The sequence below is a fragment of the Mytilus edulis genome, chromosome 7 (genome assembly GCF_963676685.1).
Source record: "Mytilus edulis chromosome 7, xbMytEdul2.2, whole genome shotgun sequence".
NCBI classification, from domain to species: Eukaryota; Metazoa; Mollusca; class Bivalvia; order Mytilida; family Mytilidae; genus Mytilus; species Mytilus edulis.
Genome location: NC_092350.1, coordinates 55189879 through 55207397, shown reverse-complemented (window position 1 = coordinate 55207397; position 17519 = coordinate 55189879). Strand labels below are relative to the sequence as shown.

Below are 17519 nucleotides of genomic sequence, written 5' to 3'. Positions count from 1 at the left end.
TTAAAAATTATACCAATCAATGCCCAATTTCCGATCGTATTAAGAAACTGGTTCAAACGGAAAGGTTTTCAAAACAGACCAAACTGTAAAATATATAAGCAGCATAACTTTATCAGATGAAACTACGAATACTAAAAATCCTGTCTAAAAAACAAGGCATAGGTTCGCTGGGGTGTTCTAGTTTTATTTTTAAGAATTTCTATAATTCGAGAGAAGGCAGAATTAACTTTTAGGACAGCGATAGAATCGATTGTTTGTTTTAAAAAAAATAATTGATAGACTTTTAACAGGCTAACATGTAATCATGTGTGTCCGAACATTAAAGAAGTTTGTTTAAAATTCGATCATCCAGAAATGTTACTTGTCTAGGCAAATAGATATAGGAAGATGGGGTATGAGTGTCAATGAGACAACTCTCCATCCAAATACCAATTTTTAAATTGTTTAAGTAAACCATTATAGATCAAGGTACGGTCTTCAACACGGAGCCTTCACACAAAACAACAAGCTATAAAGGGCCACAACAAAACCTAGTGTAAAATCATTCAAACGGGAAAACCAACGGTCTAATCAATGGAAAAAAAATTAAACCACATAAACAAACGGCACCTACTGAACAGCGGATTCACAAGTAAAAGTTTGTTAAAATTTACAGCAGATTCACAAGATAAAGTTTGTTTAAATTTATTTAACTTAAAAATAAAATTGAGAATGGAAATGGGGAATGTGCCAAAGAGACAACAACCCGACCATAGAAAAAAAAACAACAGCAGAAGGTCACCAACTGGTCTTCAATGTAGCGAGAAATTCCCGCACCCGGAGGCATCCTTCAACTGGCCCCTAAACAAATACATACTAGTTCAGTGATAATGAAGGCCATACTAATTTCCAAATTGTACACAAGAAACTAAAATTAAAATAATACAAGACTAACAAAGGCCAGAAAGAACATAAAAATTGACCAATTTAGAAAAATACATCTTTAATGAATTTAAAATCGGTGATCAGTTGTTGCATATTTAATTATGGCATAAATTCACAATAAAAATCCATCGCACCTCTAAATATCCGATATAGAAAATAATCGCTCATTATATCTCCTTTATCTGCAATAGAATACTCGTGTATGACAGTGAAAATAAAATATCTGACTTTGTATACACTGCTACTATACAGTACGTTATAAAGCTACAAAAAAGTAAAATAACAAAAATACAGAACTCCGAGGAAAATTCAAAACGGAAAGTCCACAATCAAATCGAAATATCAAAATCTCAAACACATCAATCGAATGGATAACAACTGTCAAATTCCTAACTTGGAACAGGCATTTCGTGGTGTACATAATGGTGGATTAAACCTGATTTTATGGCTAGGTAAACTTCTCACTTGTATGACAGTCGCATAAAATTTCATTATATTAACAACAATAAAATTACAGAGACACGTAAGATGTAACAAGAAACACAAAAAGGCATATAAAAGACAAAAACACAAATGCACGGTTATCACTTATGTTTAGCATTGCATTATTGATTCCTATTATACAAGTAACTAATTGTCAAAATCTCCGAAAACAACTATCCATCAAATGTAAACAACGGGTGTATCTTATCTTGTGAATTGTTTATTTTGATTTCATCTAACTAATTTTAGAAAATATTTCAAAAGAAATTACGATTGTTGACGCAAAATAATGGCCTGGATTAATATGAAACAATGACACTATTAATCTTTGAAGTTATTAAAACCACGAATGACGCAGATCTTGACTGCTTAACCGAGATTACGAAAACGTTTCACACAACATATACTGAGGCGAAAGAAAAAAAAGCATCAACCAACTGCACGTGAGAAGAGAAATTAAAATGTTACGTCGTGATCAAAAATTAGTGCGGAATTCCGTAGGCTAAATGAATTTTACTTCGTTCGTGTTATTTGAATGGAAAAAAATGGGAAGGTAGACATTAAAGGTGATATGATATGATTTCATTTTTAATTTTTCTATTTCTTAAATAAATTATATACTGAAATACTCTTGAACTGACTGTGCTTAGATAGTATGTATGATTTAAAGATGCGTAAACAGAAAATGTTTATACAATTTGTAAGGTTTGGCGTGAAAGTGTATAGGGAGGCAGGACAATAAACTAGTATGTTTGTTGGCATAACCAAACTCATACGTGTCCATTCCTATTTAAGAAACAAATATTACCCGATCAAAAATCGGTTTAATATATTTTTTTTTTTTTTTACCTTATTGAATATGTTGCGCGCTAGGCTCCAATTCTCGATGATTTCCCCTTGAAACCTTATAAAAACAAAGTTATGTTTCATGTAATAGGGACGTTAAATCGTCAACTTAAACTAGAAAATAAATTCAAACCTTTTACAAATGATCGTTTACACAGGTACAAGTGTTATCTCAAGAGGTAGTTTCCAAAACTACCTTACTTATCTTTTTTTGTTAAATCTCTGAAAGACTAACAAGTGCACAGAACACTAAATAGTAGAAAATTAAAGACAAGACTGAGCAAGACGATCCCAACCAAAAACTGGGTAAAATCTCAGGTGCTCAGAATGGTAAGCAGACTCCACATGTGGCACCCTTCGTGTTGATCATTGATACATTAATTAACTACATTAACAAGCCTTTAACCGCAGACCAACTCAGCTGATATCAAACATAATTAACGGCTTCCTTAACTTGAAACAAAATTCAAGCAATTACTTTTCAAAAAGATTTCTATGTTCGAAAAACATTTCACAACTTCAAATGTATCCACAAATCTCCGGCTTCATCGTATATATTTTTTTTTATTGACAAGGAATACGACTATGTAAATGCAATTGGTGCGGTTTTTAAATCATACATATTGAGTATACGTACTACGCCGTAAGGTTCTAATCTTCATCTGAGTATTATCTAGTCACTTGAGATTACCGGCTAATAAAATAACTATATACACTAGTCACTGTCCAGATAAAAGACAAAACTGGACAAAGCTATTATTTTGTTTATACACGAAAAAGCAGACGAAATTGTAAGTATAATTATATATTAATTTATATATATATATATATATATATATATATTCGTGTCTATTTGTTTATTATTATTAAATTGATTTTTTTTTCTTTTCTGACAAAATATAGAAATAAGAAGATTATTACAATTAACACAACTTTCCACCAAACAACAAATGACGTAGAAGTTGAAAATTATGGGCCAAATTACGAACTTCAACACTGAGCAAACCCATAACCGCTTAGTAAGCTGTTAAGGTCCCAAAACAACAAATATATCTATATTGGACGTTACATAAATGAAATTGTATTTGGCTTTATTGTTAAAACTTATTTCAAGAAGAAATGATTCAGAATTAAGCTGTTTTATTTGTATCCAGTTTTATTTAACATTAACATGTTATGTTCTATTATTTCATTCAACATTCCCGTGTTCTGTTCTATTATTGAATTTAACGTTCCCGTGACCTGTTCTGTTCTTTTATATTTAACATTCCCATGTTCTGTTCTATTGTTTCATTTAATATTCCCATGTTCTGTTATGTTATTTCATGTTTGTTTTATTCTTTTATTTAACATTCCCGTGTCCTGTTCTGTTATATTTATTTTCAAATCATTCTGTTATATAATTTAACATTCCCATGATCTGTTCTGTTATTTCATTTATTTCGTTTAACAACCTATGTTCTGTTATGTTATTTCATTTAACATGCCCATATTCGGTTCATTTATTCCATTTAACATGCCCATGTTCTGCTAGGTTATTTCATTTAACATGCCCATGTTCTGTTATGTTATTTCATTTAACATGCCCATGTTCTGTTATGTTATTTCATTTAACATGCCCATGTTCTGCTAGGTTATTTCATTTAACATGCCCATGTTCTGTTATGTTATTTCATTTAACATGCCCATGTTCTGTTATGTTATTTCATTTAACATTCCCATGTTCTGTTCATTTATTTCATTTAATTAGTAATCACATGTTCAGGTAATTTATTTAACATTCACATGTTCTGTAATTTCTTTTGACATGCGTATGATCTGTTAATTTAGGTCTTTCCACTTTTCTGTGGAAAGACCTATTGTTTTTCTTCTGATTATTTTTTTTTTTTCTTCCGCCTAATTTTGTTCTTGCGATAAACATTTGTTTCGCAATATGTCGCTTAGATATTTTGTATATGATATCGAACAGTTTATGCGCTTTTGAAATTTACCCTGCGTAAACAAATACTTTTCTTTGTAGGAGTTATCTCCCCAAACACTGTTTTCCTTGTTAGCGCATCTCCTTCGCAACCGTTAAAGATTATGACAAATTTATTTTACAAAATTGCTCGTTATATCCTTGGCATGATTTGTCCTGTTTTGACCGAAGCGATATGACCGCTCCATATGAGAGTTATTTCCCCTTATGCATCTGATATAAGTGATATGAATTTCTATCTTATAAATCATAAGTGATAGAGACCTAGGATCTTTTGATTTGAGGTCCTTGGTCCCAAAAAATAAAAATTAGGTCAAGGTCAAAGGTCAAGGTCATATTCTAATATTTGAATTTGGCTTATTTTCACTTATATCCAAAGACTGTATAAGATATCAACAAATTATTTTTACTAAATTGTTAGTTGCGACATGTCGTAAGATGTAAATTTTGATTGCAAGCGTACGTTGAATGTAAAAGGGAGTTTTCTCCCCTCTTGTATTTAAAAATACGCGTTTGGTGATATAACTCATTAACTAAATATAATTAGGACCTATGGTCTTTTGATTTGAGGTCCTTGGTTTATGACCTTGAAATTGATCTCAAGGTCATAGCTTAATTTGGCGTTCTAGATTTTGACCTTTGCTTTTATTTTTTATGTATACATGATAAAGATATACAACTTTTAGAAAAATGTATATAACCATTTAACCTTGAAAAAAACAACCGGAAGTGACCTTTTGTAAACCGGAAGTAGCTATTTTTTTGTACTTTATTAATATAAAAGTATATAGAACCAGATATTTTTGGAATTAGTGTCAAGTAAATATTCAAATATAATCGGAAGTAACATTTTTCAAACCGGAAGTAACAAATTATCTCCCTTATTTAAAAAAAATGTATGGAAACAATATATTTTTGGAATCAGCTTACTAGGAGCTATCATTTGACAATTGAAATGACATTTTAAACTTAGTTTCACAACTTTTCATATCAAAATACATTGTTTTGATGGAAAGACCTTCAATTGTTCTCTGAACAATTGGTTTTTTTTTTTTTTTTTTTTTCTTCCGCCTAATTTTGTTCTTGCGATAAACATTTGTTTCGCAATATGTCCCTTAGATATTTGGTATATGATATCGAACAGTTTATGCACTTTTGAAATTTACCCTGCGTAAACGAATACTTTTCTTTGTAGGAGTTATCTCCCCAAACACTGTTTTCCTTGTTAGCGCATCTCCTTCGCAACCGTAAAAGATAATGACAAATTTATTTTACAAAATTGCTCGTTATATCCTTCGCATGATTTGTCCTATTTTGACCGAAGCGATATGACCGCTCCATATGAGAGTTATTTCCCCTTATGCATCTGATATAAGTGATATGAATTTCTATCTTATAAATCATAAGTGATAGAGACCTAGGATCTTTTGATTTGAGGTCCTTGGTCCCAAAAAATGAAAATTAGGTCAAGGTCAAAGGTCAAGGTCATATTCTAATATTTTTAATTTAAATTATTTTCACTTATATCCAAAGACTGTATAAGATATCAACAAAATTATTTTTACTAAATTGTTAGTTGCGACATGTCGTAAGATGTAAATTTTGATTGCAAGCGTACGTTGAATGTAAAAGGGAGTTTTCTCCCCTCTTGTATTTAAAAATACGCGTTTGGTGATATAACTCATTAACTAAATATAATAAAGACCTATGGTCTTTTGATTTGAGGTCCTTGGTTTATGACCTTGAAACTGATCTCAAGGTCATAGCTTAATTTGACGTTCTAGATTTTGACCTTTGCTTTTATTCTATATGTATACATGATAAAGATATACAACTTTTAGAAAAAGATATCAAACCATTTAACCTTGTAAAAAACAACCGGAAGTGACCTTTTGTAAACCGGAAATAGCTATTTTTTTGTACTTTTTAATATAAAAGTATATAGAACCAGATATTTTTGGAATCAGTGTCAAGTAAATATTCAAATATAATCGGAAGTAACATTTTTCAAACCGGAAGTAACAAATTATCTCCCTTATTTAAAAAAAAATGTATGGAAACAATATATTTTTGGAATCAGCTTACTAGGAGCTATCATTTGACGATTGAAATGACATTTTAAACTTAGTTTCACAACTTTTCATATCAAAATACATTGTTTTGATGGAAAGACCTTCAATTGTTCTCTGAACAATTGGTTTTTAATTTTTTTTTTTTTCTTCCGCCTAATTTTGTTCTTGCGATAAACATTTGTTTCGCAATATGTCGCTTAGATATTTGGTATATGATATCGAACAGTTTATGCGCTTTTGAAATTTACCCTGCGTAAACGAATACTTTTCTTTGTAGGAGTTATCTCCCCAAACACTGTTTTCCTTGTTAGGGCATCTCCTTCGCTACCGTAAAATATTATGACAAATTTATTTTACAAAATTGCTCGTTATATCCTTCGCATGATTTGTCCTATTTTGACCGAAGTGATATGAACGCTCCATATGAGAGTTATTTCCCCTTATGCATTTGATATAAGTGATATGCATTTCTATCTTGTAAACCATAAGTGCTAAAGACCAAGGATCTTTTGATTTGAGGTCCTTGGTCCAAAAAAATAAAAATTAGGTCAAGGTCAAAGGTCAAGGTCATATTCCAATTTTTGAATTTGGCTTATTTCCACTAATTTCCAGAAACTGTATAAGATATCGACAAATTATTTTTTTCTAAATTGTTAGTTGCGACATGTTGTAACACGTAAATTTTGATTGCAAGGGTACGTTGAACGTAAAAGTGAGTTTTCTCCCCTCTTGTATTTAAAAATACGTGTATGGTGATATAACTGATTAACCAAATATAATTAAGTCCTATGGTCTTTTGATTTGAGGTCCTTGGTTAATGACCTTGAAATTGATCTCAAGGTCATAGATTAATTTGACGTTCTAGTTTTTGACCTTTGCTCTCAGCTCATATTTATACATGATATATCCATGAGACTTTTGGCGAAAGGTATCAAACCATTTAACCTTGAAAAAAGCAACCGGAAGTGACCTTGTGTAAACCGGAAGTAGCTATTTTTGTACTTTATTAATAAAAAAGTATATAGAACCAGATCTTTTTGGAATCAGTGTCAATTAAATATTCAAATATTATCGGAAGTAACATTTTTCAAACCGAAAGTAACAAATTATCTCCCTTATTTAAAAAATATTGTATAGAAACCATATATTTCTGGAATCAGCGTACAATAACCTATCAGTTGACGATTGAAATGACATTTTAAACTTAATTTTACAACTTTCATATTAAAATACATTGTTTTCAGTGGAAAGACCTTCAATTGTTCTCTGAACAATTGGTTTTTAATTTTATTTAATAATCACATGTTAGATGTTACTTTATTTTCGCTACTCTTTTGTAGAAAATGCAGAGGAAAGTGATCATAGTTCTTATTGCAGTACTGTTTCTTGTTGGTACAACAATTGCAACGTGTCGTACAAACTGCGCACACAGATATCAGGATAATGTAAACAGCTGTAAAATTCATGGAGGTTCAAATGACGCATGCGTAGACAAGGCAACTGCACGCATGCTCCGTTGCATGAAACCATGTTCATCCAGGAAAAGGAGCGTGAACTGGAAGCTATTCCATGTGTAAATACTTACTTTTAAATTTGACGAGGACTGTTTTGGAGACAATTGGTCCGATAAACGAATTTATGTGACTTGATAGTTATAATGACGCGTAGTATAACACTACCCCAAGTTTGTTGCATTGAATTGTACTGAAACATTCAAACTAATTTTAGTGTACATTATGCATAATAATTGTTATTTGATAGTTGAACATGAAATGCCGTGTTCTTCTTGAAATACTAACGAGGACTGTTTCGGAGTAAATAGGTCCGATATACGAATGTATATAACTTGATAATGTCTGGTGTTCTATTACACTACACCATTGTTTTCCTTTTTTTATGCATTTAATTGTACAGATACAATATGACTTAATTTAGTGTACGTATTGTAGTTGTATTCTTCGTGCAATGTTTTATTTATTACGTGTATGCAATACGATATAAATTATTTTCATGCTACAAATGAATCTTACTGATTTAATTTTATTTTGTCCTGGTCATTCTTTTGTCGACTACGTGCATTTATCAGGTTTTTGCTTTGTTTATTTGAAATTTCGCAAATAAGCTGTAATCGTCCCCAGTTTCCACACATTGACTTATTATGGCAAGTGTGATATCAGAATATTCAGCAATGGAAGAAGTTTAGCAATCTTGGTTGTATTTAACTGTTGAATGTCTTAGGAAAAGAACAACAAACAAGCTTCTCAAAAATAGAAAAGTCGCCAAAACGTCACATCTAGAGGTCAAAATGCGATCTTCAATAATGAGGAAGAATCATGAGAATCACCAGAATCTCTTGATATCATCAACCGTTAATGGAATTAATTAAAATGTAAATAAGATCTGATTGCAAAAATAAGACATAAGGACGCAATGAAAAATGTAATTATTCAATGAAACACACGTATTGCAGGCACCACAAAATCAAAAGATATATGTATCAATGGGAAAAATCTGCTCTCCCTTTCTCACTTTTGAATCACTCCAGGGTCGTCATGGTTATGCTGTATCCTTACAAAATACTTCGAACGAAGCAACATTTACATTTGATTACTAAGTACTACATTGAGTTGTTTTCAAGACATTTTCACTTTAGTTCCCGACATATTTGTTGACTCTTTGGTCAGTGTTTGGAAACCAGCTGCGGTCATGATTAACTTCAATTATATGAAAACTTACGATTAGTTTATCTTGCTATAGGAACAACATGAAACACACTTGGATGTCAAATAAAAACATGTCTTTAACAATTATACATAAATTATTCAGAGTAAGTAAAACAGTTATAGACAACTATCTGACATCAACACAAATTCCGAATTCAGATTCCTTAGTCCTTTTCTTGTATTTATCTTTTCTTTGATAGCAAGAGCAATTAAGATGGAGTTTTTAAATTGGTTGATTGTTGTTTGCTTTACGTACCATGAGGCCTATTTAACCTATGTGCAGGACGAGAACAAACTAACAATAAATACAATAGGTAAATCATGATTGTAATGTACATCGTCCTGGGTGAATGTCGGAAAATGTGGACTCCACTCGGAAATAACGATTAATTGGACAGGGACGGAAATATTATCTTGCACCCGGCTGCCTACGGCACCCTCATTAGAGTTGTTGATTCTTCGTGCAGATCTAGAGCACTTTCTCCCCCTACACGAGTCATCGGATTTAAAGTTTCAATTCTGATCAGACGTGGCTGCGTATTTATACATCCCGCACAGTAAAACCGGCGCCCTCTTTCGAAAAGTTTTTCTGTCGATTAAAAGAAGATCAAAAGTGACCATATTTCTATTCTCCAGTCCCTTTGGTCGGGGAGGTGGACTTTATGAATTACAATACAAAGTCCGAAAGGAAATGTATATGTTACTTATGCCTAACATTATTGAAATCGATTATTGTCATGAACTGATGACCACCATTCGGAATTATTTACAGAGTATTTTTATTTTCCGGCCCTTAAACCATGAAGTAAACCTTCATGTTTGCAATTTAAGTCTGAAGTAATTTGCTAGCATTATAAATATATTGTAAATAAAGGCAACAGTAGTATACCGATGTTCAAACTCATAAATCCATGGACAAAAAACAAAATCGGGGTAACAAACTAAAACTGAGGGAAACGCATTAAATATAAGAGAACTTACCGTAGAACTGTTCTAGAGGAAGAATGGTAAAACAGGCTAGGGTTGAAAATGTTAATGAAGTCTCGTCAATATAAATATAAGGATATGGTGTATGATTTCCTATCAAGACACTATCCACCAAAGGATGTGGATGTACAGTGGAGATCACTTCTAACCTCTCAGTAAATCTGTCAGGAGAACTGTTCTAGAACAGTACGTAGAACTGTCAGCCGGACACCTTTTAGTCAGTTCTAGGTTAGAACTGTTCTAGCTAGAACCATGGAAGTATTATATTGTCAATATAATACTTCCATGCTAGAACTGATTTGGTCAGTTCTACCTAGAACTGATCCTGACAGTTCTACCCTAGAACAGTTTTAGACAGTTCTAGCTAGAACTGACCAGATATTTGGTCAGTTCTACTTCTAGAACAGTTCTACGGTAAGAATTGATTTCTAATTCTACGGCTAGAATTGATTTTTATAAATTCTACGGCCAGAATTGATATATAAATTCTACGGCTAAAATTGATTAATAAATTCTACGGCTAGAGTTTATTTATAAGTTTTAAGAACTTAATATAAAGGCTTGGGTAAAATAGCGATTTAAACTATATAGAGTTTTGCTACTTTGCCGGTTTTATTTCAGATTTATAATCGGCAAGAGAACATATTTAACCCCGCCATATTCTGCATGTATGTGCCTGTTCCATCAAGTCAGGAGCATGTAATTCAGTGTTTTTCTTGTGTTGATGTGTTACATAAATTATTGGTTTTTCTTTCATTTTTTAAGAAAAAAAACAGGTTCAACCCACCATCTTTTTCCTTTAACACAAAACCAGGTTCAACCCACCATTTTTTCCTTTAAAAATGTCCTGTACCAAGTCAGGAATATGGCCATTGTTATATTATAGTTCGTTTCTGTGTGTGTTACAATTTAACGTTGCGTCGTTTGTTTTCTCTTATTTTTGAGTGTAAATTGACATTGCGATAAGACGTGTCACGGTACTTGTCTATTCCAAATTCATGTATTTGGTTTTGTTGTTATATTTGTTACTCTCGTGGGATTTTGTCTGATGCTTGGTCCGTTTCTGTGTGTGTTACACTGTAGTGTTGTGTCGTTGTTCTCCTCTTATATTTAATGCGTTTCCCTCAGTTTTAGTTTGTTACTCCGATTTTGTTTTTTGTCCATGGATTTATGAGTTTGAACATCGGTATACTACTGTTGCCTTTATTTGTACATAAATTAGGCCGTTAGTATTAGGGGGCATTATTATTTGAATTGTTTTACATTTGTTATTCCGGGAGTCAGGATGGCTCGTAATCACATAACAAAATTATCAGACCTCATTAACCAAATGCAATATCTGTTAAAGAGTAGTTTTCATACCTCGGACGGACCTGTTTAATAAAAATCTTTTGACCGCATCAATCTAAACTGACATTATTTGCCTTTTCTTTCTGCAAATCTATATTGCTGGACAGTACTTCAGTTTTAATTTTAGGTCTAGAGGGACTGTAATATACAAATTACTGCAATATTGGAAAACAATTTTGTTCGCATCAATATATAGTGACAGCATGCAGGGGCAGATCCCGCCATTTTAAAAAGGCGGGGGGGGGGGGGGGGGTCCCAACCATGAGTAAAGGGGGGGTTCCAACTCTATGCTACTATTCAAATGCATTGATCGTAAAAAAAAAGTGAGGTTCCAACACCTGGACCCCCTCCCCTTGATCCTCCAATGAGCATGTCCTCTTTTTATTCAAAATATTGAATCATAAACAAATATCAGTAGTTTTTATACTTTAGACTGAGTCGTGTAATAAAATCTTTTGACCGCATCAACCAAAACTTACCATAATTGCTTTTTTTATGTAAATCTATATAGCTGCACAGTAATTCAGTTATAATTTTAGGTCAAGAGGGACTGTAGTATATAAATAACTGCAATATATTGGAAAACAAATTTTTTTCTCGCATCAATTTAGAGTGCCAGCATTTCCTATCTTTATTCAAAATATCGCATCAGAAACAAATATCAGCAAATGATCAGTAGTTTTCATACCTCAGACTGACTCGTGTAACAAAATTATTTGTCTGCATCAATCAAAACTGACCATATTTGACAGCATCAACCAAAACTGAACATATTTGACCGCATCAACCAACACTGACCATATTTGCTCTTTTTTATGTAACTCTTATATATATATATAGTCGCATAGTAAATCTGTAATATTTTTATGTAAGGATGGATTGTATAATCATGAAAATACAAATGATAGAAATATTGGAACACAATGCTACCTAATTTCATTTGCATCAATTTAGAGTGCCAGCATGTCCTCTTTTTATTGAAAATATTGCATCATAAACAAATATCAGTAGTTTTCATACCTCAGATTGACTGGTATAACAAAATTATTTGTCTGCATCAACCAAAACTGACCATACATGTCTGTATTTGCACATTATTATGTACATGATGTCAATCTTAATAGCCACAAAGTAAATCACTTATATTTTTATATCAGGATGGATTGTTTAATTTAATGAAAGCAATATTGGAAAACAAAATTATGCTCGCATCAGTTTAAAGTGCCAGCATGTCCTCTTTTTATTCAAAATTTTGAATCGTAAACTAATTTCAGTAGTTTTGATATCTCAGACTGACTCATGCATATAACAAAATTATTTGTCCGCATCAACCAAAACCATGAAAACTGACCATATTTGACAGCATCAACCAAAACTGACGATATGTGACAGCATCAACCAAAACTGACCATATTTACACTTTATTATGTAAATCTTTATATATATAACTCGTCTAAACATCTCTTTGCGAAAGCAAATTTACAGATCTAACATTGTTGGGTTGATGTTTAGACGAGTTGTATATACATTATGTACACAGCCATGTATCACCATCATTGATGGCGATCCGATGGATACATCTGTTGTACAGTTGTCACTGACTCAGACGTACTTATAATCCCGGCGAGGGAAGAACCAAAAATTTGCGAAAGCAAATTTACAGATCTAACATTGTTGGGTTGATGTTTAGACGAGTTATATATATATATATATATATATATATATATATATATATATATATATAGCGGCATAGTAAATCACTTATAGTTACATATCACGATGGATTGTATAATTCAAATGACAGCAATATTGGAACACATTGGCTACAAAAAAATTTCCCCATCCAATTAGAGTACCAGCAAGTCCTCTTTTTATTCAAAATATTGAATTGTAAACAAATTTCAGTAGTTTCTATACACATGGAAAAAAGTATTGCAACACCAAATTGAAATTGAAATTAAAAAAACACTTTTTATTTTTTTGTGATATAATTTTGTAAAATAGAACTACTTAAACATTATTTAAGTATCACCTGAGTTTAATCAATAAATATCGACTCGGTAAGTTTTTATCTGCACATGCAGCTACTGTACCCGTAAACAGCAAAATAGGTGTTTTCATCCTAATTGTTTTCAACACTTTAAATAACCAAAATTTTAAAGTTATGTGATTGACACCTTGTAATGGGTCATCGACAACTCTTAACTGCAGCAAGATGACAGATTATCAGCATGAGTGAAGCAGGAGGTCGCTGTAATAACTGCACGTATTGTTGGTCATCACCATTCCACTAGAAGTCGTTTTGAGAATTAAAAATGGCACTAAACGATGTTAAAGACCTTCCGAAATAAAGAAGACCCTCTATACCATTTGCTAGGGAAAATCAAGCATAAAAAAGGTTGGTCAGAAGGAAACCCCTTGCATACAATACAATCCAAAAAAGAGAGTGTTTGGCATACAGGGACCTTTTAACAAGAACTGTTCGAGATTGACTCATCGCTACTGGTTATCGTGCGATAAGACCATTTCGGAGACCTTTGTTCCCGAACAGACACACAGTTTTCCGTATCCAATGTAGTGCAGAGCTCGCTAAAATTGAAAATTAGCATCATGGAGGAAGATTCATTGTTCCAATGGAATTCGGGTCATCTTCCGTGGGCGGATCGTAGCCCAGATTTGAACAATATCGAGCATATATGGGACACTATTGGGCGGGAAGTGCGCGAAAGGACACCCCAGTTCAAACACATCATGAAATAAACAATGCCCTTCATCAGAAATGGTTGCTGCTACCTTAGCAACAAATTAGTCGATTTTTGGCAGGAATCAGAAGACGTTAAGATGCGGTTATCCGTTTGAATGGAGGCTGCGCACAAAGTACTAATTCTTTGGCGTGTAACGATCAACCATGATGTGAACAGTCATCTGAAGATTAATTTTGAAATGTCTGACATTGTAAAGTTCGACTACAGTCAAAGTTGTAAAATGCATTTTTTTGTACAAAAAACGCTTCATTTTGTTATTAAAATTGTGGTTATATAAATAATTTTTTTTTAAACATTTTTTGTTCGTTTCAATGCCAATGTTATCATAAACTATGTTTCAATAATATTATACAAATATCTTATTATATATCATCCAAAAAAAGAGGCTGATTTTTCAATTTTTGAAAAATCAAGGTGTTGCAATACTTTTTTCCATGTGTATATATGTTACAGTGAATTTGTTTAATCAGTGATTATGTAGAATCCCTGAAATTTTCAGGGATTATGTAGAATCACTGGCCAGTTTAGGGATTATATATAATCACTAAAATTTTCAGGGATTATGTATAATCACTAGAAAAAAGGTCAGGGATTATACATAATAACTGAAGTGAAGAAATAGTTTTATTTATAAAGAAAATGAATAAACGTCAAATAATTTATGCTATAAATGATCATAAGAAAACAGCATTACACTGTACAAACATAAACTGTAAAATGTTAAGCACAAAATATCAAAATGATAACCCTATTTTTTTAAATGTTAGGCACAATATATTAAAATGTTAAACACAATATATTAAAATAAATGCCTTACATCTGTTAATACCACAATATCCACATTTTAGAAACCATTTTCATTCACATATCGAATCAGATTTTATGACCCGCTTAAGAGAAATAAAGTGTTCCTTAAAAAATATGTAGGTACCCCCCAAAAAGGGAATTAGCAACACCGAACTGGTTCAAGCAAGAAACTAATGTTTTTTGGCCAGGCGATATCCTTTTTCAGACTTTTGGTGAACAATTATCATTAAGTTTTTTGGTATCCCCTTTCCTTTTTCACCCTGTGGAATTATGCTAAGAGAATATTGCACCAAATGCCAGTTTCCTCTAAACTTTCGTTCTAATTGTCAATCCTTAGTTTTTCTATACATTTAGATGCGTAAGTTCGCTCTGTTTAAATTTTCTTGTTCATTTGAACAAAAACAAAACAAGAAAAAAAACCAAAAAAAACAGATGTTCCATAATTTGTTTTCCATGTACCACAAATAACATGCTCTGTGGATTTACAAATAGAACATGAATATCCATTGGACTCTGGCTTTTAATAAACAAACAATACATGTAAAGTTATCGCTTTAAAGTGAATCTTGATAATATTAATTTTGAAAGTTTTCAACTTAATCTCTAAACCTTCAGTTGGTTGTATCTTTAAGATCGTCCTCTGTGTTTAAAAGCAAAATTATTTCATCTACAAGGAATATGAAAGTATCATTTACTTGTGTCTAATCCATTTTGCTTTAATTCAGCAAATAAAATATGTTTAAACTAAACTATGAAAGTAAAAAATGATGATTATTCTATATGTATTATTCTTTTTTATCAAACAAAGGATCCTTAAATTATTCATAATCCCTGAAAAAAATATTAGGGAATTTGTAGAATAATTATTAAAATGTTCAGTGATTATGTAAAATCACTGGTCATTTTCAGGGATTATATATAATTACTAATGATTTTAGTGATTCTACATATTCCCTGAAAAATCAGGGATTCTACATAATCCCTGATTATACAAATTCACTGTAACATATATACATGTATCAAACTGAGTCGTTTTAACAAAATTATTTGACCACATCAACCAAAACTGAACTTATTTACCATGTTTACACTTTATCATGTAAATATATATATGGCCTCATTCATTCATTGTAAACCAATAATATTTCTATGTCAGGACGGATCGTATGATAAAAATGACACCAACCTTGGAACACAATACACCTTATTCAGTTATTGCTAATCATGGCTGACCCGGCCTCTTGAACGTTTGAAGCATACAACAATCACTTTTCCATTGTGGCGTCAGATATTTTGTTTTATGACGTCAAAACTTTACGGGAACCTGTGTGATATCCAGTAATGGCAGACAAATAGCGATAAGGTGAAACATGCATAAATAAAGAGATAAATGAAAAATGAACAGATTGATGCCTGATTTATTTATATAATTCCAAGGCCGCCAGTCGGCACCAAAAGCGACGAAGCAGCGCATCTATTTTGGGTGGGCAAATATCCACTTTTTTATATGGGACGAGCTCTGACGTCCCACGGCCCCAGCTTGTCTGGCAAAACAGCCGTTGGACGTCAGAGTAATCTCGGACTAGGTGCAAATGTATATAGTTTTTGTACGTTATACAACACTTTTTTCATTAATATCCCATAATTCATCCACTGTACAATTTTCGTTTGAACATTTGTCAAAACAGAATCCAAGGAAAACAAGGTAAATTACGATAAAATTCCATGAATTAAATGCGGAGTTATATTTAGGAAGAGACTGTTAAAAACGGGGAACAAAGAAACGTAAACAATGATGTTTCCGTATTCAATCTTATAAAAATATTTCTCCGATGAGTTGGATAACCTTCTATTCACTTCGATATATGTACATGTAACGTTTGATCAGTAAAAAATATAGAAAATCTGCTATTATATAGCGAAGTAATATTGGAAGTGATTTATTTCTTCTAAATTCTAAAGTGCCCTTACTGCAGTGACGTCATTTAGAACTGTTCTACAGTCCTGACTGATTTAGTCAGTTCTGCTGACAGTTCTACGGTTAGAACTGATTTAGACAGTTCTACCCTAGAACTGATCCTGACAGTTCTACCTAGAATTGGTTTAGTCAGTTTTACCTAGAACTGATTCTGACAGTTCTACCTAGAACAGTTCTAGGGTAGAACTGTTTTAGGTAGAACTGTTCTAGGACAGGTTAGAACAGTTCTATGACAGATATTCTGACAGTTCTAATGAGAGGTTAGAAGTGATCTCCACTGTAGCTAATTATAGATCATCGTATGACCTTCAACAACGAGCAGAACATACACCGTATTTCCCGGCATTTAAAAAAATATGAAACTGTTACAATTCAAACTAGAAACCCGACTTGATTTCTGTAACAATAAACGAAAATCAAAGTCAGAAAGTATCTAGTATGTTTGCTTACATTAATTTTTGTTATCCTTTCGGTAAATGACACATCTTGGAAATGAATGCTGGGTTGATACACAGTTTTAAATTTCGTTTATTTACTGTTGTCTGGTTAGTGTGTAATTATAGGCATTTTATACATGTAATAGTATTAATGAAATTTACCCTGTTG

General features: G+C 32.3%; 1 long non-coding RNA gene across 1 annotated transcript; it reads left to right on the top strand.

Moving 5' to 3' along the window:
- The first annotated feature begins 2956 nt into the window (after nucleotides 1-2956).
- Nucleotides 2957-8323, top strand: LOC139481802 (uncharacterized). Its single transcript, XR_011654690.1, has 2 exons — nucleotides 2957-3044; nucleotides 7644-8323. It is a non-coding gene; the product is annotated as an uncharacterized lncRNA (long non-coding RNA).
- Nucleotides 8324-17519: the final 9196 nt, after the last annotated feature.